This window comes from Lipophrys pholis (genome assembly GCF_963383615.2).
Source record: "Lipophrys pholis genome assembly, chromosome: 3".
NCBI classification, from domain to species: domain Eukaryota; kingdom Metazoa; phylum Chordata; class Actinopteri; order Blenniiformes; family Blenniidae; genus Lipophrys; species Lipophrys pholis.
Window position 1 is genome coordinate 7880542 of NC_137627.1, and position 23941 is coordinate 7904482.

At 39.7% G+C, this 23941-nt stretch overlaps 1 protein-coding gene across 1 annotated transcript in view; it reads right to left on the reverse strand.

Moving 5' to 3' along the window:
• The window catches only part of lsamp (limbic system associated membrane protein), a 505434-nt gene that overhangs the window by 417180 nt on the left and 64313 nt on the right, over window positions 1–23941 (reverse strand). The gene's annotated exons all lie outside the window — the stretch shown is intronic.

Genomic DNA, 23941 nt, shown 5'->3' on the forward strand with positions numbered 1-23941 from the left:
AGTCGTGGTGAAAATCAAAGAACTCCTATTGAACCGACGCAGCACTGAACAGGTTTGACTGAAGAAGCACCAGCGGTTTGAGCTCTTCCAATATGAAGGAAATCTAACGTTGGCACTGGGCAGACAGCAATATATTTCTAAATTGGTTTTGCATTTAAAGTGAAAGATACATGAATGAAAAAGAAAAGAAAAGAGGCCGATTAGAGGTTAAAGAGAAGGGGGCTCAGACTGTGGCTGACTGATTAAAATGACATTCAAGGTGTCAGATGTGGTGCTGTAGGGAGATTTCATATCCTCTCCTCCCACACAGTGTTGCTAATGGACAGGATTTATAAGCCTAATATAGTCCACTGGACCTCTGAAATGGCATTTTAGATGGCTCAGCTACAGTTCATGTTAAGTGGAATGAAGTGGGGAATGGGTCTTGAGGATTTTGTTATGCTGGCACCCCAGAGGTTGAATTTATTTTTGTCAGCGCATCAATTGGAGCCTAAACTCGGAGTCCGTGTACAGGCGGACCCACACTGAGTGTGCTCAAAGGGAAATAACGACAGTAGTGATCTCTCCATTTCAAAGAAATATTCAGCAAAACCAACACATGGACCACTGCAGGGAAATTCTGACCTACAACCAATTTTTAAAACGAGTTAATTCTCCACATGAACGAGGAACTGCAGGTTTTGCGCAGTAGTTAAAGTCAAGAATCTGCCCATAGAAAAATACCTTAAATTCAGTTACAGGCAATTTCCTCTCTCCCAAACACCAAAGCCTAGGGATATGTAAGTGACATGCATACAGTCATTGTCCTAAGACTGCCAGCGACTCCACAGAGCGGTTACTGTTGAGGTCAGTAAGGCAAGGAATATGTATTCATAGAGCATGATCCTATGATAATTTCAGAAAGTTAAGACAATAACTTGCACTTGTACAGTGAAAAGTGTACATGCACATATACTTGCATATTAATAATGGAAATTGAAGCATGGCCATGTCTTAATGCAAATAACCTCTTCATATTCAATGGATGAATGGTAAAAAACCAACAAAGCAAAAATACATACAAAATTCCTAACAGTGCCTTATCCAAGGATACCCAAGTACCTGGATGTAGCACAATGGGGGGATCAAACCCCCAGCCTCAAGCTTGAATGATGACACACTTCCCCACCTGAGAGAACATATTAATTCAACAATCAAACCATTATTTTCTTATTGTGAGTCGTGAGTGCTGACAGATAGATTTACTGCGAGTTCCCCCATGTGGATCATAACCTCACTATTTGCTTCTGTGTCAACCACCTATGCTGCGCTCCACGTACTGTACGTAGTGAACTATCCTGTGACATAGCAGCAACAGCTGGGTCTCATGTAATCACCCGAAGCGAATGCGACTTTGCGAACTACAGTTTAATCTGATCTGACAGCCAAGAAACCACCAGAGGCCATGCGAGTTTAGTCACTCTTCCCGACAGTGTCTAAAACACACGTCTTGGTGTAAAGTAATAACAATAAAAAGCCAAAAGTACAAGTGCGATTGTATATTTACAGTTTGAGTCGAGGTTTATGAGTGCCATTTTGTGACTGAATTGTTCATTTGGAGATGCTTTCAGTTTAATCTAAGGGTAACACTTCAGTTTTTACAAAAATATTTTTAGAATTTGTTTTTAACCCAGCAATGACATTTAAAAACTCTAAATTCAGTCACAAACAATGCAGTGACAAGAGGGAAGAGTATTTGATTTGCAAAATCAAAGTTTTGTTTCGTTCCACATGAGCCTAAAATACTGATGATGGTCAATGGATTTAAAAAAAACAAAAAACAAAGAAAACATACAATTTCTTCTCTGGGAAGAACAAAACTATGGGTAGTTTCAAAAAGTAGTGTGTGTGTGTGTGTGTGTGTGTGTGTGCGTGTGTGTTTGTGGGATGTGTGTGTACACACACACACACACACACACTCTTACACACAGTGAACACACAGCATGGTTAATCCCGCGCTGTGTGTCAGCTGGCATTTTCTATTCTAGAGGGAAATGGTGTGTGACAGACATTACTGCAGCACACACATTCTGAATAAGAAAGTAGCCTCTGCATCGATGCTGGAAACACAACCAAGGTTACATTGCGCTATGAACACACAGAAGACAAGAAAGACAGACAGATGGATGGATGCAAGGCGAGATCTTCATATTGTCAAATAATGACTTTGACAAAGTGCATCAGAAAAAGAAAAACAAAAAAGTGTATGCAACAGACAGACTGCTAATCAGTAGATTTCCTAGTATTGCATAAGAAAAGAGTACAGGGTTTTGGCAAACGATGACTTCCCAGTCATTACAACAAACGTTGCATTTTAATGTGCACCGGTGTTGAAACAAAAGTCCTTCAGCAGCATGCGAGGGCATGCAAAGTCCAGCCAAATGTGTCTCCTATGCTAGAGCACGTAAGGAATGCAAAAACCTTGAGTATCTATTACTCAAGATCCAGGAGACGTGACAGCCAAACATTTTCAGTCCCCACGGCAGCATTTTTCAAACATAAGCAAAACCAAACATTTAAATTTTTTGTATTTTTGGCTCTTGATAAATACTCCATCTTAATCTAAAATGGTTCATCTGCCATATATTTGAAAATAATTAACAACGTAGCAGGTGCAGCCTAGTTAGCCTTTTTAATTATATCCATCAGCAGACCACTAATCACTGAATTCAAACTTAACGCATGTCATGTAGTAAATATGTGGACATGATACTTCTTTACAAGCATCCATCAAATCATTGAGGAAAATCTATCTTCCTCCAATGACCAACAGAATCACACTTCGAGGTAATTCATTGATTCTTAATAGGTTACAATTTGGGGGAAATAAGTGAGATAAGTGATTGTTATTGATATTCCACATGATGAGAATGTCCTCTTGTGCTTATGGGAAGCAGGGAGTCACTGCAGACGTCCAAACATGACACACAGGTTTGATTATCAAATGAATCTGGTTAACATAGAGGCGACATCATGTGAACCAATCAGTCAACTCATCTGGTATCTGGGAAAGACAAATGAGTGTTCCCCATCAAACTGTGATAACGCAAACAACTCACTTATTGAAATGTTGAAGGATGACTTGTTTGTGATTTACCCATAGTGATGTTTCACTGGCTCTGTTGTATTTTTTTTTGTTTTCTTAACCCTAATCCCAAGCCAGCTGTTGTTTTCCAAGGCTAGAAGAGGGGAGCTGAAGATGAGCTGTTTTGTCTCTTTCTTGATGATGATTTGCCAGAGTTTCCTGTTGCTCTACTTCAAATCAAGAAAGTTTCGATCTCATTCACACAACAACATTTCAAGAGAAAATGCATTATATTTGCATTTACAGAGAGATCTTTTTTCCCAAAAAGTTTTTCCTTTTAGGCCACCAGTGACTGCTGTTGGTGGTTTTTCTAACAAAACTACACACCAGCAAAGAAGAATACCCTATAAACATTAATAATGAAGAGTGCATGGACATCCGCACGGACGGAAAACCAATTTGGATTGCCATTACGGGTGACTCTCAAATACAAGTCCGGGAGAAAATATCTACTGGGAGTCATGACACTCTGGAGTCCTCCATTTCTGTTATTGTGCATCTACACGCTCATGTGGACAAGAACTATTTACTACATCCATGATGCACATGCACAGTCGAAATGTTTAAAAAAAAAAAGTGTTGTGTTTTCCCCCCATTTTCATGGAGACAGAGTTCGAGCATTTTCCAAAAGTTCCACCTTGGGCGCCGTTCTCAAAAAGTTTTGTTTTCAGTGGTACGTGGTACGAAGGGACACCCGAAAGGTAACACAAGTGTTCCATTTTCACAAAATGTGATGTATCCTATGTGTTTGTTATGGCTTCTTTAAATCACTCCTTCAAGCATTAACAGAACCTATCTGTGACACGATTTCTGCTCTGACATGCACCCTCCAATATAGAACCTTATATTGACGGTGTCTGCCTTTTCATGTTATGTTCAATCAACTTAATTTAAAACAGGTGGACTCCAATAAAGCCGTAGAAACGTCTCGGGAATGGTCAGTGGAAACACAATGCACCTGAGTTTAAATTTTCAAGCATCAAGTAAAAGGCTGTGGTCACTTATATATTTATTTATTTATTTTAATATGTTTGGAACTACTTTTTTTTTAATTAAAGTTCTTTCACATTGTCATCATGGGCCATTATGTGTAGATTTCTGAGAAAAAATTATAAATATTAATCAATTTTGGAATAAGGCAGTGACAACAAAAAGCAGAGAAACGTTGTGGATACTTTCCAGACGCACAGTAAATTTATTATGAGGCTGTCACAATTGGCTTGTGGCGGATGCAAGTGGAATTAATCATGTGAATTTTGAGCAGTTTCTTTGAAATGTTATGTAGTCCATTTGTTATAAATTGAAATGGCATTCTGTTGATTAATGATGTATTTTTTCATCAGGGAGAACTAGTAGCATGGGTTTTTGCTAAAGCAATTTGCCATTACATGTCCATTTCTTTTCAGCAGCTTGTAATCATTGTCTGGAAAGTTAGGCCATAAACCACTCACCAGTGTTGCTTTCATTAACTAAAATGTCCTGCGTTCACAGTGTTTCCTATACCATAATTCTACACACGGACACTGGCGAAAGACAAACAGTGCATACGACTGGCCAGTCATTCCAGCCTGTTGAATAATAGAACACATTGGTCACTTAGCTTGGCTGAAGTGTGGGAGCAAAAAAAAAAAAAAAAAAATCCATCTAAATTGAATCATTGATCGTGCGTTAAAGTCTCAGACAAGGCAAGAAATGTCTCCTCTCAGGTGCAATTGCTGCCTGCATGGATGATTGAGTCACCATGGACATTTGGTTTCAAAGTCGATGAGTAGTTGATACTACATCACTTGGCAATTTCACACTGCACAGCTCTGTGTCTTTAATACCCTGTGCTTGAAATGTCCAAAAGTGACTAGTCGTCTTTCCACAGTTCAGCCAGGCTTACGAGGAGAGTCAGGCTACAAAATGATGGCATTCTGCTTTGTATTTTATACTTATTTTGACACACTCACCAATTCCGAGGAAATCGGTGGGGGCTTGGGCTGCCGCTTCCTCTGACAAGGTCAAGTCGTATTTCTTTTCTCACATCTCAGAAGTCTTAACACTTTTTTTTCCCCCTCCAAAATCAGCACACAATAGAGCAGCAGTTTATAAAGCACAACATCTCCCAAAATGTCACAGATAGTCTGAAAAATGAAAAAAAATATTTGAAAGATGCTATGTGGACTTTAGAACACTGCATAATGAGTAAAAGCATAATTCATGAAAAGAAAAAAGTTTTTTTCTGATTTATAGTTTCTTTTCCATCCCACTGGTAAATATAATTGTTTCAAGTATCATTCAAAACAATACGAAAACTGAAATATTTGTAGTTTATGTGAGACGTAAAGTATGGTGAATGATTTTCACTTGTGTCGTGGTTTTCACTGTTTAAGCAGCCCCCGGTGTCATTACGCTGCAACTCGCATTTACCCATTCACACACACACACACTCACACACCAATGAAAGTGGTTGCCATGCCAGGTGCTCAGCTCATCTATTGGAGGCAGTTTGGGGTTCAGGGTCTTGCTTAAGGACACTTCAACATGTGGACAGACGGACATGGGGAATCAAACCTGCAACCTTCAGACTGAGATGACCACTCTACCAACCGAGCAACAACAGACTCTTATGAATTATACATGTTCCATCTCATTCAGATGTATTCCACTATTTGTATTCAACGGTTTCTAAACTGTCTATTTTTCCACACATTTTTTATTTATTTTTTTAAATGTGTTTTTTTTATTTATTTTTTTGGTCTCTTTTAGACTCTAATGAGACTATTCAGCACATACAAAGATGAATTTCACAGCAGCCATGCTGTCTGATCACAGTCAAACTAGAACATGTTCTTCAAATAACATTAATGATGACTTTTCGGGGAAGTCATTATAGTGTGACAATATGCTGGAAGGCACAACGCCAGCAAGAATATGGCCATCATTAGTTGTGTTACCTGCATGTGCACGTTCACTTGGTGACATGTCGAAAGGACTTTCTGTAAATTGCCTGCGGAAGACTTTGGTGCATGCCACTTCAAAATGTCTCACCTTAATCCGGTGACTGTTAGTGAAAGGTCACAGTGATAATGTTTTTATTCTAGGTACCTCTCGGGATATTGAGCTGCATCCAGAAGAACATTGGTCACATTGGTTCTAGTATGGTGAGACATTATGGGAAGATGAGGAGGTGTGACACTTTACATGATGTATTTCGTGCTCATTACTCATTTCATTACAATCCAGATATCTGACAACATCCAGCTGTTGGCTGCGAGCACAGCTGCAGCTGCTTGGCCATGGCTGTGTTGGACGAAGCCGCGGACGGATGTGTGCGTCACCGTTGGGACTTCTTCTGCTGCTGGTTGAGTTCAATCCATGGCGCAATCGACACATCCAGCTGTTTCCACTTATTCTGTTGTTGCAAATTTGTATCCAACATACTGTTTTGTGCGTTTAGAATGTAAAAAAAGAAGGAATATATAGGTAAAAAAAACAACTAAAGAAAGTTGGATGAATGTAATATCAGCCAGTAAAAACTGCACAACGCACGCCGCCGCTCGATGTTGACACAATTACAACCATTAACGACAAACAGCAGCATTCACGGCAGCTGTTAATCAATCAGACTGAATCGCACCTTAAAGTAAATACTTCAGAGTAAGTACAGTTCAATGTGCTTAATAGATTGTAGACAAAGTGATACTAGGAAGAAGAGAAAAGAAAACACCAAAAACACCTGTTGTTACAAGACTGAATAGGTGGGGAAAAAAACAATAATGCTAGCGATGGTATAAAGAAATTGAGGAAATGAATAAATGTGCAAACAGGACAACAAACAGAACACGGTAGAATATTCAAAATAGCAACAGTTGAAAGAGAGATTCAGAACTGAAAAGAAGAGGTTGCTTTATTCATTACCTTCCCGTACCTTACTGTACCTTACTACTGCATTGACATTTGTCCTTTACATTTAACTCATTTAATCCAACTTTCAGCAACATGAACGCTCACCTCACTCACTTATGAGTATGATGTATAAATAAATAAAACATAGAAAATGTGGGGGAAAAAAACTGTGTCAATCAAAAAACTGAGTTGAACATTTACGATAATGTTGAGAATCATAACATGACCTGCAATAATTACGCAAACACTTCCTTGTACTTCCACATACAGTCTTGCTCTTCTGAGGCAACTTTGACCAAATGCAACTGTGCCAATTTTCTCTTTGCTTTTTTTTTTCCTCCCTCTATCTGTCTTGAAGCATAACAACTTGATGATGCCTTCTAAAGATCCTGGTCCTTGGGAACACAAGATGTAACAGGTTTTTCTAGCTCATACCCGTGAGAATGAATGCCACACATTCACGTGTGAGACCATGAACTGGAATAGACCCATTTCTGTGGCCTTTAAGTCAGTTTGAATTGTGACACATAGATGCAATCAATACCAATCAGCAATGTTCATGCTCTGCTTTCATGTGGACCACTTTCAGGGGTCCACCATTGTTCACACGAGCTTATCGGGACATTTAAATAGAACAGTTGCAATATGAACATTACATATTAGGCCTGAGCTTTTGTGACTTTTAGTCAGAAGGTCTGTTAAGAAAGCGTGAAACGCAAGTAAATTTAAGATTCGCCAAAGTTAACTGGAGAGTGACGAGAAGGGATGCGGAAAACAGCAAAACCTATGAGCGATATTCATGAGAACGGCCAGCGAGACAAGAGCATTGCTGGAGCCGGGCCGTGAGAAAGAAATTGGTCTGACACAGCCATAAATCATAGGAATCCAATGCTCTGCTGAGCAAAAGAAAACACACACATTGACATATGCAGTATATAAAGACAGGCAGGAAGAAGTGTAAATAAATCATGAAGAAGAAAAGAAAAAAAAAGAAAAATTCACGGCCAGCTGGCGGATTCACCAAGTCACCATTTTCTTTGCTGGACATGTGGGATATAATACAAATCAATATAACAGCCTTGCAGTAAATTCACTGACCATGAAGCTTTTGCTGTTTTTGCAGATACTTCGTCAACGATGTGGTCATTCAGCTATATTCGCATTTCATCCTGACGCTATGCTGAGCACTAATAAATCAGTGATTTTCTGGAAATTAACATACCATTAGAATATACATCCTAACATATTTGCCAGAGCTCTGTCAAAGAGAAAGGTATTTTTGCTGTTTTTAAACTTTGTAAGTGATTCAAAAAAATGCTCAAAAATGTACCGACTTTGAAGGTAACGTCTGTCTACAGTTGTAAAAATGACAAAGGGAGCCTGGACAAGAAAAAGTAGGGGGCGAGTGGTGGTCTGGAGGTTAGAGAAGGAGGCTTGTAACTTCCTGGAGGAAGGGCATCCTCATAAAACTGTGCCAATTCACACATGCATATCACAGTGTTGCAGTGGCAGCCCTGGAAAGGAAACCTTGCACACACTCGAGAACAAAAGTGAGTTTTGAGGGGGCTGATTTCACAGTAATGGATTCTTTTTCTGTCGTATGGAAAGAGAGCCAGATTCAATCCATGTCTGAACAGAGGATGCACATATGGTGACAACAACAGTGTGTTTTAGTTACAGGTTTATATTAGGAAGACACTGATACCACATTTTTAAAGGACCAGTATGAATACTAACCTTTTAGCTACTTGCCAATAATAAGTATACCATTAGATGCCATTACAAGTACAATTATTTTAATATTCATCTGATGCTTTCAAATTTCAAATACAATTTAACTCTTCAAAGTTCACTGTATAGTTTCCTTGGACTTGGCATTCCCGCACACATGAGTAAATAGCTGAAATGCATGCATTATGTGCTATCCTAACAGGTCTGCATATCCGGCTGGAGCGGAGGGAGTAGGCTGATGCCTAATTTTTACTACATACACAGACGATACACGCTAAGCCTTGGTGCGAGCCATCTCCACACAGCCACTGTGTTTACTACACACACCGTCAGCACGCTATCTACAAATTTGACATGGCACAGGACACGTGGGTAAGTATGCAGACCATGAGGGCTGCGGTGAGTATGTTGGAGATGCGCAAAGCGTCACCGCAGAGGCTCTGCGGAGGTGGTTCATACTGGCATCAGCATCGGTGCATTCCTAGTTTATGTCCTAGAGTTAAGCTGCAAGATAATATTATTTGTTGATTATTGACAAAGAATATAGAAGATGATGTCCAAACGTGACACGTGAAATAAAAAAAATAAAAAAAAAGGAAGAAAGGAAATACGCTTCTGAATGACTCAGAGGAAAATACAATATGTTTCAGTAAAAAGTCAATGCGAACAACCTTCTGTGATTAAATTATTCCTGGATAGCATTCAGTGTGGTGGGATGACATTTTTGCTGAGGAGGTGCATAAATTTCCTCCTGCAGCAATATGATGGCTTTGGCAACAGTGTCATCTCTTAACACTTAAAGCTGGTGTAAAGCAATGATAAATCTGTGTTCTGAGCTTGTCTCGCCACAGAAAAAAAAAAAAGGGCTTACTAACTACTCAGCCCACATCTAATGGTGAAAGATAAATAATTGGCAAGTATAGAAAATGAGGTAATTAAACCCTGGCGTTTCTGGAGTCTGCTCCTTGCTCTCAGACGTGGGGGCGTGTACACGGAGGGCGGAATCATAAATGTTGCCTCCTAAACGCCAACCATGACCAGCTGACAATGCAATAATTAATCGGGTTAGCAAAAGTTGGACATCACACACCGGGACTTTCGATCATTTGCAGGCACACTGTGCTGATAGAGGTGCCAGGAGGTAGATTAAAGTTGGCAAAACTGCTCGTTTAAAACATGGTTAGTCATCGTGGTGCCCGAGGGCATCTTGTCGCCCACAGGGACCTTGTGAGCAGCATGCAGGCTCAAAAAGAAATGCATGGTACAAACAGCATGATTTTAAAAAAAAATGACTTGTTTTGAAATTCCTTGAAATTCAGTTATTTTCTTCTTAAAAGAAAATGCTCACTTACCAACCACACACTAACACTCACGCCAAGGGGCAGTTTAGTGACACCAATTAACGTGACCTGCATGTTTTTGGACTGTGTGAGTGCCTGAAGGAAACCCATGCACACACGGGGAGAACATGCAAACGCCACACAGAAAGGCCCCGGGCCATATTTGAACCCACGGTAGTGAGGCGAGAGCGCTAACCACCGCCACACACCAAACACTAAAGTGGTAACAGCAAATATTCTCTTCTATTGACAACACGTTAAGTATCTACAACAAGGGTATGAAACACATTTTAGTTCAGTGGCCACATATTGACCAATTTCACCTCTTGTGGGCCGGACCGGTAAAATACTGCCAAAATGTCTCTTTGTTGTGGCGTGGAGTACTGTATATGTGATGAAAATATCTATCAGACAATTACTAAGGAAGGCGACGACAATCTCAACATGAAGCAAATTTTGATGAAACCTTCTGGTGGATATTTCAGTAAAATGCCCCAAAAACTTTTCCTATAGCTGTTGCATTATGCATGTCTTTACAAACTCACAAAATGAGGCAGAATTACCGATACATCAGGTCAGGTCTCAGAGTTGCGTTGTGTCCGCTAGTCTTAAAAAAAAATGTGTTGAACGTTTAACAATTTACTTTGTGGTTTGATGGGCCAGACTGGAGCCTCCTGCTGGTTGGTTTGGGGCCGCAGGTTTTATTGACTTCCTTGTATGTTTATTTAGAGTTTTCATTTTCATATTTATATGTTTTTCTTTATTCTATTTGTAGTTTGCACCACAAGAGTTGCATTTCAATGTTGTGCTGGAGCGGCTCCATCACGCGCGCTGACGTGGCACATATCATCGATGCGCACCCGCCGCGTAACGCGCGCAAACACACAACCACACACGCACGGACGGACACACACTCACTTACCTACTCTGCAATAACCTGCACTCACATACAAGCCAGTTCTTCCCCGCCTCTTTTGTCAGTATCGTGACCAAGGGTGCACACTTGTAGCGGTACGATTTCTCTCGCTTTCATACGTTCACACACACACACGCACACGCGCGCACACACACGCACACACACACGCCTTCACTCACCTTCCATTGTAGCGCAGGGCAGCCGGCAGTGACGCGCCTGCAGGGTGACTGGCGAACCCGGGCCATACCACCAGTCGGGTTAAATGGTTTGGGCCCGGAAGGTTTCACAGTCACGTGAACAATATTATTAATTATTTTCTTTCAAACGTATTGCCGTGTGTACTGAGGGGTTATTGTGGGAGGGCATAATCCTGTCAGTAAGTGGTAATTTGTATTAAATTATGGAAATATAAATTATGGAATATCTATTTATTTATGTATTAGGATTTGGGTTTAAGAATAAAACAATGAACTGTATCTGCGAAAGGTTACGCCCAGTGGGAGGGGCTAAACAGATCAAACGGGCCGCGCTGGGCCTGATGAGAGAGTTGGACTCTGGTTAGAGAGGTGGCAAGTATTGATCTGTGGAGCATCATTGTTATATCCTGAAGTTGAGGAAGAACTCTTATGTAAATAACCTGTACAAATTTGTATATAGAGTTTTCTTTGCTTTGTTTATTTTCACATTTGGGTATTTTTCTTCTTATTTGCACTTTGTAAATATTATGATTCACTGTTTGGAGAGGCCTGAAAAATAAATTTGAAAAAACAACGACACAGCTGACAACTACGCCATCATTTTTCCCAGTTTGGGAAGGTTGTTGGGTGGACCCCGCCACAGATGTCCTTGTACAATGACAATGAAACATTATTTTTTTTCTTTTTACAGTACCTCGCAATGGATTAGCAAACTTAATTACAACTGGCAACTGAACGTTTTGTGCATTCATCTTTTCCAATGCTTTCAATAGACACAGAAGTGCAAAAGAAGTGAGGGTGTCTTGATGCAAACGAGGGGCAAAGACGAGTATCTGCATGTGGCATACTGGCACACAGGCCAATGAGGGTCCCACATGGAATGTAGGGGTTTGGGATGAGCCCGAGTGACGGAGAGCAGTGTCTGCAGGCAACAGGGCAGCCTGCTGAGACCTGGACTGTCAACATGTAAATTAATGTTATCATCCAAAGGCTCACATGGGGGGAAAAACAGGCCTCATCACACTGTCTGGCAGCTTCCACCTATGATGACAGGACTCCTGACATGGCAGAAAACTGGTAGAGGAACACTTCCAGACACATACACACACCACAGAGCTGAGGCACCTCATCATATCATCACCTCTTCCCTCAAATCATCATCTCAAGGGAAAAGGAGGCAAGCAAGTAAACACAAGAAGCAATAACGTGGACGTGCAAAATAAAAACCTCTCCTCAATACTCGACAGCAACCACGAGGGTCTTCATTTTGAGTTTTTCCATTTAGATGTCTCCACTTCTTCACTAGTTTGCTTTGCACAGAAACTGAACCAATGCATTTATACCAGAGGAGCTAAATCTAACCCGGGAACACACCAGCAAATATCTTGCCCCTTGGTTCTGAGAAATGGGGAACAGCAACAGAAAACCCAAAGTTGAAAAAACATGATACGGCTTTAATCAGGTTTTGTTCTTTGTTTTTATCGGTGCTTTTTTAGTGACCCAGCTGTCTGGTTCTCTCTGTGATGCTCCAGAGGTCGTGTTTTCTACTTCCACGACTAATTATTTGATTGAACTGAAGGCATACACTCGAACTAGCAGAGCACAGATGTTTTGTAGGTAAAGCTTTAAAACACTCGTTTCAAGTGCTGTCAAAACATGGAGAGTTTGAGCAGCACAAGCAAAAAGGGGGACGTAGTCATGAAGAAATACATCTAAAGTAAACATGTTGGGGTTATTTGAGTCTTCATAACAAAATTGTGTCATTGGCTTTATGGGGATACTGATATTTTAACTTCATTGAATTAGCTCGAAAGCTAGAGTATTACATTTCTGGTCCCTTGATATATCTAAAACGCACAGCTAAAGTACAAGTGTCTGAATCCCCTTTTACAATCACAGAACAAAGCCAGAGATCAGAATACAGTAATTGACACTGGTTAAATATTGGGCTCTGACCTTTTCTTTATCGAGTTTGCATGTTCTCTATAAGCCTGAGTTTTTCCCCAGATACTGCAGCTTCCTCTCAGGATACTGGTGGATTGGTGACTTTAAACTGCCTGTAGTGCAAATGCATGAGATAGGGATGCACTGATGTCTTTTATATGATGAGGACAAGTATTCGGACTAACCTTTAGGTACTCGTCGATACCGAGTACTGATACCGAGTACGGATACCAGTACCTGATACTGATATTCTGAACAAGCCTGAGTAAAAGGTAAAACAGATGGAGGGGCTGACCAACATGACCATAACAAAGTTCAGGTGCAAGACCGAATGTTATTTCACACTAGTGGGAGCATGATGACAAAAAATGTCAGCGCATGATCTGAAACGGGATCTGCGTCTTCAAACCACTTTCCACTGGTTTGAAGACGGGGCTCATTGCCGAATCAATTTGCATCAAAGGAGAACTTAAAGTACACATGGACACACTTATACAGGTGGTAATCCTCATCAACTTCAGCAAGTATGGCTCCTGGAGTGAAAAGGAGAAAGTTTTATTTTATTTTTTGCAGATCAAACAATGGTGATTTATGGACTGAGGGTATTATATCATAAATTAATCCACAAATAATTTACAAAATATCAGCCACACGTACACTGCAAAAATTACTTATGCAACAGAGAAAGAAACCCTAAGAAAGCATCTCTTCTCAGACACTGATTTTTATTACAGTCTGCTTGCTGCTGTGGCTGCACTAACTGCAGAGTCAGACCATATATTTCAAGAAGAACAAAAAATAAAGCAATAAATCAGTGCCTTCAGCAGAGTCACAGATAATCAACCATATGGAGGGAACCACTGGGCTGGAGCCATTAGAGATGGACATTAAAACAAACACAGAGAAAATAGTGCTTCGTTGGGGACAGCAACTAAAGCAAGGGAAACTACAACTTTTAAAAGTTGTTGGAATCACAGAACATTCACAGCTGTAGTTTATGCACAATCACAGAAAACGGGGGGGGGGGGGGGGGGGGGGGGTTATCGACAAGAAAGACTGCAGAATGAAAATGATGCTTTGTTTACATCAGATCAATTTCACTCTCCACTCAAACCTCATATTTGAATGAGAGTTAAGTAGCTTAGTGTTTATCCAGGTAGAGGGAAAGACAAGCAAAATGCATTTTATACAAAAAAAAAAAAAAAAAAAAAGACCCAGTAAAGCCACATCTCAGTAATAACCCACAGCCAGGCTGTTACCGTGAAGATTGGGTCATGAACCTATTATCTGTCTCCTAATTGAGAATGGGAAATAAAAAGTGAATGCAGAGAAAGTGAAGGTAGGGGGCAGGAGTCTCTTTTCACCAATGTCACTGTTCCATCATCATTTGGAAGAGGATGAGGAGATTTAATTGTATTAAACCGCAGAAAAAATTTACGTCGTGATCATGTTGGAGTTATACAAAAGTTTAAAAGGTATGCATTGTGAATTGCTTATTGCGGGATAACATATTTTCTCTGCAGGCAGACATATTAATTTGGGATTTCAAGAATGCAACGGATGCCAGTTTGTTAAATGAGATTAAAAATGACTTTGGGTATCAAATATGTGTTTAATTAGCGGGATAGTTAAATATAGATTTAATAGATTTGAAAACATGCACTCTTGGCACAAACACTGAGATAGAAAATCAGTGCCGATCAGTGACAAACAATGCTGGACCCGAAGTGGCTGATTGCAGTTCTCCAAACTACAGACCAACAACAATGAGTCATTACTCTGGTGACAAGGTCAATGAGGACTCCCCTCTGTCGCCCTGGTGGAGGCATGCTGCGAGCTCTGAGTGTTTCCATCTGTCACATGGCTTGTTGTTGTCATTCCTCCATTTCTTCTTCACATGTGCCCTCCTCCCTCCTTGTCAGTGATTTTTGCTGGAACGCATCCAGAATGAACTGGTGTGGCTTCCACGTCAAAGTCGTTAACGTTGACCGGTATTAAAAGTAAGAAAAACTAATTCAATGGGCTCATTGTTAGATACATACCATCATATCAATGTTGACAAAATAAGAAAATCATACTTAAATTATTATGGTATTATTATATGCGACATTATAATCGCCTTCAATTAGTAGCTGGGGGGGTTTAGCGACTGTCTATAGTACTCTGAGGGTTGAATAACGGGGAATGGTTTTTCCATTCTCCTATCAAATTGCACAATGATAAAAGCCTTGTTTTGTTCGTAGTTAAATAAATAGTCACTGTCACCCTCCATGACTGTTGAAGAAGTGTCCACAATAAAAAAAAGCTGTTTTGTATAACAAATAAGCTGTCTGCTTGTGACAGGTCACCGGTTGAAGTGAATAAATATGAGCATCCCTGTTTCCTTGTATGGCCTCATGTATAGGGGAATACTAATGAAATTGAATAATAAAATGGTAGAAATAGAAATCAGATATATATACATTTTTTACTTTAGAGATATACATATGACGGAATAACATCTGTGTTTCCATAGAAAATGCTATTTGGTGATACAACTTGGAAAACTACAGGCTCAAATAACTTATATAATGAGGTTTGTCCAACTTGTATTACATCAGATATTCGATCATTTAAAACTTTCTTGCAAGAAAATATAATTACATTATCAATAATGCATCAAATGTATTTCAAAAACGATTTTAAAACTGCATTGATTACAAAGTGAGCAGGTCAATTCTGTGTGTGTCCTTTGTCAACTCTTACGCCTTTTTTTTTTTTTGCCTTCCAGAGCAACATTAAAGCTAATCTTGTCGTGGGGTGATTTTTATATTTAGACCAAACATAATTCCATACAACTTCACATCAAACGCAGCGCAGGCCACCAAGCCACACTAAATTTGTAGCTCTATATATGTCGGCGAGAATGTTCTTGCTCTTAAATGAAAGGAATTTCTGATCTCAGCCCTGCTTTGATGGAATATGAGCTCTACGGGGTCCACAGCCTCCGAAGCAACGCAAGCAACTGACACACTTTCTGCCTCTGAGAGCTCATTTGGCACTGTGGAACATGCATGTCCCAATGGTGTAATGTCCCCAGGGCCATCCCGCTGTGGTATGTGTGTGTCCCTTTGAGTGTGAGAGAGAGCAAATGAATGGGACACTCAAAAGTAGAAATAATCCTATTCGAATGTGAAGCCCATGGTTAAAAACGTATCAGGTTTTTTTTTTTTTTTTTTTTTAAACATCCGACAACCCGAGTGCCTGGATATTTGCAGCTTTTGATGAATTACTGGAAAAATATCACAGAAGAGAGACAAATAAACAATCGACATTACCCTGGAAGGAGATATTCAGCCGTCAACTTTGAATGTTGTTGAATAAAATTGATGATTAAATGCTAAATCCCGTCACGACTAACAGGAAATAAACCAGCAGCATCCAATGATAAAAACACAAAACCTTGCTCTCAATTAGTCAACAAACTGTTGATCAAAGAACACAGAGGAGTCACAGTAATTCAAGCATATTTCCTGATTCTCATTTCATATTCTGAGATCTGACGTCCTGGTGTCAAAGCCATGAAACCATCAGTTCTTTCCGCAAATATGAAAATAAATTATTCAAGCGTAGTCATGAGATATTAAAAACAGAGGAAAAACCGGTGGAAATACTTAATTATATCATTGGAGATAAACAACATAATCAGTCAGCACACTGTGTCGATTTGGGTCTGTGATCTTTTGATTTAATCTCACAAACCCATTTTCTTCTTCTGTGTTGAAATTATTAAATCAATGCCTCTCCCTCTTTATGAGTTTTGCCAAACAGATGAGGAATATAGCTTCTTAATGAGTGGCGCCTCAGATCTACAAGGCCTAATGAGTTATTACTGCAGTCGTAAAACAAACCGCAAAAACATTAAAGATCTCCGTCGGCCACTTTTCACCTTTGTAATTAATTTGAAGAGCTGCATGTCAGTATATAAATGTTCACAATAGTCTTATTTTTAGTAGTCTAAAAAAAATAAAACAACGAGCACCAACTCGTGGGCCCGGCACGCTAACGACATAATTTTCAGCATTTCTGCTTTTAATTGGACACACTTTTAAAAACCTTGCACTTTAAATGTGAAACTTTTCTGAAACAAAAAGTAACAAAGATGCATTTTCACTTGAAACATTGTGCAAACAGAGCCTACAGACATATATGTCTTTTTTTTTTAATTATTCATCAGCGTTGTTTCCATGCATTAGTCCCACATTTCTACGATAGCTTTTGATCCCTATAGTGTTGTCTTTGTGATTTCTCCTCTGATCTATGTCACCCTGTTTTCTCATAAGTATTATGGAGCTATTCTCTTAATGCACTTGTACCTTGTCAGACCTCCTATTGTGACTCTTTTGGTTTTATAATAGCTATAATGACTGTATTTACAAATGTAATAATAACAAAGCTGAATAACCGACCCAGGCAAGGTAACAAAATTTGACCAAGTTCACATTGATGTGTTATACCAAAATCACCATCATAAGGTTTAAATACCTTGGCACGAGATGGCTGTATGGTAGGTAGGAAGAGGTTTTCGTGGCCGTTAAAATAACCAAGGTTGAATTAACTACTTATATAGACTGAGCCCACTGCCTTAGCCAACACATATTGGGAAACGGTAGCATATTGATCAAACTACACTGATATGCCTTCTTGAGTAATGTTCATTAGAGCGGTAAAGACAGTCACAGCACAGCTGTCAGAGATACATCCATAGCGCTTTGTTCCACAAATGCAGGCAGCCGTAATCTGAGCACGGCTTCCTCAGCCACAGCTCCAACCTGCAAAACCAGGTGGAACAGCTGGCTGTTTGCTCACCTTAAAAAAATAAATAAGAGAGAGAGAGAGAGAGAGAGAGAGAGAGAGAGAGAGAGAGAGAGAGAGAGAGAGAGAGAGGAGAGAGAGAGAGAGAGAGAGAGAGAGAGAGAGAGAGAGAGAGAGAGAGAGAGAGAGACTAAAAACTCCATGGCTTGATTTCTGCCTTCACGGTTTGTGATCACCTCAAGAGAGAGAGAGAGAGAGAGAGAGAGAGAGAGAGAGAGAGAGAGCTATATGTCCACAGTGGACATATAGCATGAAGTGTTGCATCATTTGTCCAAAGTGCAAAGACGTTCATAAGGATAATGGAAAATCTTAGAAATGATTATCTTCAACATTGAAAGGTCTGTATTGCTATGAATATCACATCCTGTGTATGGCTTATAAGAAAAGCCTTTTACTCATAGAATGTCAGTTGTAATACTGCTAATAGTGACAATCTCCATTACAGGTAAATCTCCATTTTTTTTTTTTTTTTTTCCTTTGCACACATTTTAAATTTGTTAGATTGGGTAGAGGGTGTATTTAAAGCAATGTTTAGTAGCCTAAGTCTAAAAACGATTGTGTTTAATAAAAAACAAAACTGCTACATCTATAACCCTTGAGCAAATTAGTCCTTGTGAGAATGCAATCATGTCTTACCATTGAGTTAGTCAGAATAAACACATAAGGAGAACAATAAGGCTCAGCACAGTTTCAATCTTATCAATATTTTTTTGATGCACTGAAAAATTGTATGGAAGACAGTGAGCTTATTTCCTGTTAAAGTGTTTCGTCACCCAAGATATTAGATGTACACCGATTAGCATTATTAATAATATACAGTCTCGATGTGATGTTTTATTACACTGTGCCATTTTTGCTAGAACAATAAACTGTAAATGTTAAACGTGGTGCTGCAGCAAGTGTACATATATTAGAGAAGCATTGTTAAACTCAAGCACGATGTTGATCCGGTATTAACTACAGGAGCTGACAGCTGATCGTGATGCGTTCAGGTGCATCACGTAAGCCTGCAACCCGACATTTTAACGAGCTGCTGCGCTCGTACAGTAGCAATGTTACAAGCTAAATATGATTAAAATATGACTGATAGTCATGAGCGAACTGGAACACGCATGCACAGCACAAGGCAGTGCAGAAGCTTCGGCAGTGTGGCACCCACATAGTTTGGCCAGGGCGGTTGACATTGCCGAAACAAATTTCTTCAGCCAGACGGAGCTGGCTGAAGGAAATGACATATTTTTCTTCGGCAGGACCCCACACTGCCGAACTTTCGTCTTGTTCTTATGGAGTATGAATTGGCCTTAGGTCTAACAAGCCATTGCAATTACACAAGATTGATCACAGGCATAGTCACACACAGTGCAAATTGCATCATGGCATTTACTAAAACAGAAACAATTGTGTCAATACAAACAATACTAATTGAACACCTCACTCAAGCAGCTCACTGTGTGGTAAACACCAAGCTGTGTCTTGCATGTGTTTGTGTGTATCTTAACAGCAACTCACATTAGCGCAGCTAATCGTTATGCACGAACCACCTTGTACGGCTTTATCTCATCCATCCAATCAGCTAAAAAACATTTGCAGTTTCAAAGTAAACAGTGATAAACAAAATGCACCACGCCAGTGCTTCCACACAAACCTGAAGGCATTTAGAGCAGACACATAATTACATTCATCAAAAGGCAAATGCAGATTGTGATTGTTTCATTCCTTAGCATGGCCGTGGGCTGTACACATCCAAACAAGGACTATGTGTCCTACTTTACGGAAACGCAGCAGTCAAACCATCAGTGCTCCGGGAGTGTGATTACAAAATGTCTAACCTGATCATGTTTAAAGGAAAATTACAAGATTACTGAAACTACCCCCTCTGTTTGCTGTTATTTTGTGTTCATGTGACTATAATGAGGTTGTTCTTTTGTGTTTGTTTTCTTCACCATAATCTGTGTGAGAGCCTGATAAGGACCTGCAAACACTGCAATTCAAGTCAACTAATTTCAAAGGATTTATACTTTTTTTTTTTTTCCAGCTAGAGAGTCTTTAAAGTGAAAACATGTGATACTTTTTTAGTTCATACAAATTCATAGTACCATAAAATAATCAAAAGCTCTCATGTGATATTTCCAAAAGGCCATCCAACTCATTCGGTCAGAGCAGATATGTCAGTCTTCAGTCATTTTGTACCATATTGTGGTGTAGTGAGTCACCCTGATATTCAGGAAAATATAAAAAAAAAAAAAAAAAAAAGAAGAAGCCCACACTGACGATCACCAAAAATTTGGGAAAATTTTCAGAATTTGACATTGGATTTGTTTGAGCAATAGATAACAGGTATTAAGAAAGCAAATGAAAATCCCAAGTACATGGCTAGACTTTCCAAACAGTGTCAAATTAATATAGTTTCAGGCCGTGTTTACAATTATGTTGTAGTTTCCTTTCTTAGTTGTACAATCCTTTATGGCCATTGACAGATTAGATATCAGACTGAAAAATGCATTCAAAATGCATGTGCACAGCCTTAATTGCACTTTTACGTTTGCCACTAAGACAAAGCAAAGGTAGGCAAGTTACGAATAAATTACACGTTGGCAACCACACGTGATTAGAAGACGGCAGTTTCATGTTGTTGGAAGACGTCTGACCTCACTTTAAGTCAGCCAGGCCAAACATATATGACCACAGCTTCACTTATAGAGCTCTATAAACAATCATCACTGGATGTGACTTTGCAGAGATTATATGTAGGCAGTACAGCAAATACAAGTTGGCAAAATCAAGCGCATGCAAATAACACCTGTGTCCCTAGAACATGATGGAAAATTACTCCTAATAAAATTGATTAAACCTTGACTGGAAAAGAGACCGCGGTCATCACGGAAATTGCCAGATTCACCCTCGCAGCATCAAATCCTCAAATTGAGCCTCACCAAGGACAGGACCCATGAAAAATCTTAAGTCATTATCGTCACATCATTATCCCGCTGTGAAACATCTGGGATCTCAACCTGGCCAAGAAGATATGCAATTAATATATGAGATGATTATTTTTTTTTTTTTCAGTTTAGAATTAGAGAGTTTTACTTTCTATCTCCTTGAAGATAATAACATTAAATCACCACTATTGAAAGAGCAGAATAAAAACAATGTTGTTTTCTGAAATTTTGATTCAGAAAATGTTTTTCTGCTACACAAGATTCATTATTTGCAAAAGGAACAGGAACAAAACCTAGAACATTCGAGGCAAGATTTGCAAAAACTCTTCACAACAAAGGCAGTACAAACACACTAAAGTTAAGATCTTTAGCAGACACACGGGGGGGGGGGGGTCATCGGAGCAGAAAAGGAAACCAAAACTGAAAAGATATAGAAGCTGACAGACTGAAAGGAAGCTGAGGAAAATGCATTGTTCATGCACCTAGAGGGCTCAGGTGATTGGTTGAAGTGAGATAGGATGGTGTGGCAAACAGGAAACTAGGCCAGGGGGCAGGGAGGAATTTAAGGCGGCGCTTGGAAAAATCAAGATATAAACAGACGCAATCAATGGTAGCATGCATTAATAAATACACCTAAAGTATACAACACGAGAGCATACATTAATGAAAATACAGAAACCTGAAGGGGATAAAAGCCAAAGTCGATGGTGGCCTGGAAGTGCAAAACACTACACACTTCAGAAAATCCTGCAAAATCCAAAAAAACACTACCAACTCCAAAAATAAATACTACAAAATAGAGAAAAAACTACAAAAGAGAGAAAACGCTACAAAATCTGAAAAAACAAACCACTACAAAAGAGAAAAACGCAATGGAAACGTTTGGTACCTGCTGACGGCAGATTTGTGACTAATTGAACGTGCTGCCAATGACACGCTCATTGCTGATTGGACAGAAGCGCAGTTCTTTTTAACATTAGTCAATCAACATCAATCAATCAACATTTATTTAGAAAGCCCCTTTCAACACTTTCCACTACTACTACTTTCATAGTTGAGTCCTCAGTAATAGCAGTCCAGAAGAATTTCGTTTTCTTTCCATACGGATGGCCACATGCTCATCATCATTAATGCTGGCAGTGGATTGTTCTCTGCACGTTGATCTGTTTGGCTTCATTATAAAAACAAAGAGCAGCCCAACATGCAAACTACTTTCCTTTTTTTATTTCACTCAATCGGTCAATCTTTATTTGTGTAGCACTTTAGGACAAGGCACAATGTGTGGATGATTACATTGACTCCAACATCCACAGATTTGGCTGATTGTGTCTGATTATGTATGGGGGGGGGGGGGGGGGGGGGATAAATCTCATTTTAATCATCTATTTTTGATACATTGCGATTTAAGCAGACTTGTATCAATTACTGCTGACAAAACTGCAACTGTTGAGTTAGGATGAGCTCTGGCTGACAAAAAGTTGGATCACAAGTGACCTTTTGCCACATCTCAGCATGGAGAGCTGTGCTGTGCTCCTACTGCATACAAAATATCCTTAAATTCCCACCCTCTCTCTTTCTCTCTCTCTCTCAGCTGCTGTCATGGCCGAGCCACTCTCGCAGGCAGCTTGCCAGACTGGACAGGTGCCACATGCAGGTCAAAACCTTACAAGCTGTGTAGAGCCACCATTTGGTTTATTTATAAATCAAATGGGTTCAAGTCTGCTGCCACTTTAAGGAGCAATTCAAGTTAGATGGAGCATCAAATTGATCAATATCTTTCTCACACTCAACTCGTAATTGGCTCTCTCTTTGACCGTGATGGTGCCTAAGGCCAATGGACAAACATCCACCAATGGCTTGAAAACTGACAACATTCATTGATAATGTTGCAATTGTACAGATTAGTAGTTATTTTTTTTGTGTACATTATTCAAAAAGGGATAAAAGGGCCAGGTGTGTAAGTCAGTTTGACGCAAGAGCAGAAAGGGAGTTCACATCTTTCACAGCAAACAATCAATGCACAATCTATACAGCCAGGGCAAATTAAATGAGGTATTCACCTTCATGAAATGACTATATAGCAAAAAAAGGATGGAAAAAAGTTCCTTATTTGGCTCTTGAGATCTCAAAACTAGAACAGGCACTTGGTAGAGTGCATACCTTCGCCAACGCCACATTTTTTTCACCATGGAAACCAATGGGTTACAAGGTTATTTGATCTACTACATGATTCTATCATTTGTCTTGTTGGTTTGAATTGCTTCATGTTGTTGCGATGTTAAGTTTAGGTAAAGACGTTCTGTTGGTTCCCTTTCTCTGTTACTTGAACGCACTTTCAGAGTGAGTTGGCATGTGATTGGCTGAAAATGAAGAACAGGGGGCGGGGTGCAGAGTTAGCATTGTGCCATCAGATGGCTATTGGCAGCGTCACGACTCTGCACTGTGCAGCTCCAGTTTGTCTACAATGGAGTAAATATCTTGATATGCATAAAGAAATACACGCAGACAAAAACAGAAAACTTTGCCCAAACGTTAGTATCAGGATACCAACACAATGGCCGGATATTTGGATAATCAGGTCCAGCCCTAGTTTCTAGCACATTGTCTACTGCATGTATGTATGTATGTGGGTTCATTACAAAAAGAAACAGCAGCGCCCTCTAGTGTCCTGGCATGCTAACAACATCATTATAAGTGTGTCTGCCAATGGACATGGTTTTCAAAGCTTTTCTGAAATGAAACACAACGATGATGCATTTGCACATAAAGCATTATGCAAACGTGACCTAAATTAGCCTCTCTGTGTTAACAGTGATCAGCTGATGAACAGTTTTGATCCTGAATTTACGGTACTTGATGTTTGCAGAGTTTGCTGATTGTCCCATGCATGCACGGGATGACTTCTGGTACTGTGGTTTCCTCCCACAGTTTAAACACCCATGTTTGAAGTGAATTGCTCTCTTTAAATTGAATGTAGGTTGGAGGGGATTGTGTGGGGTTGTCTT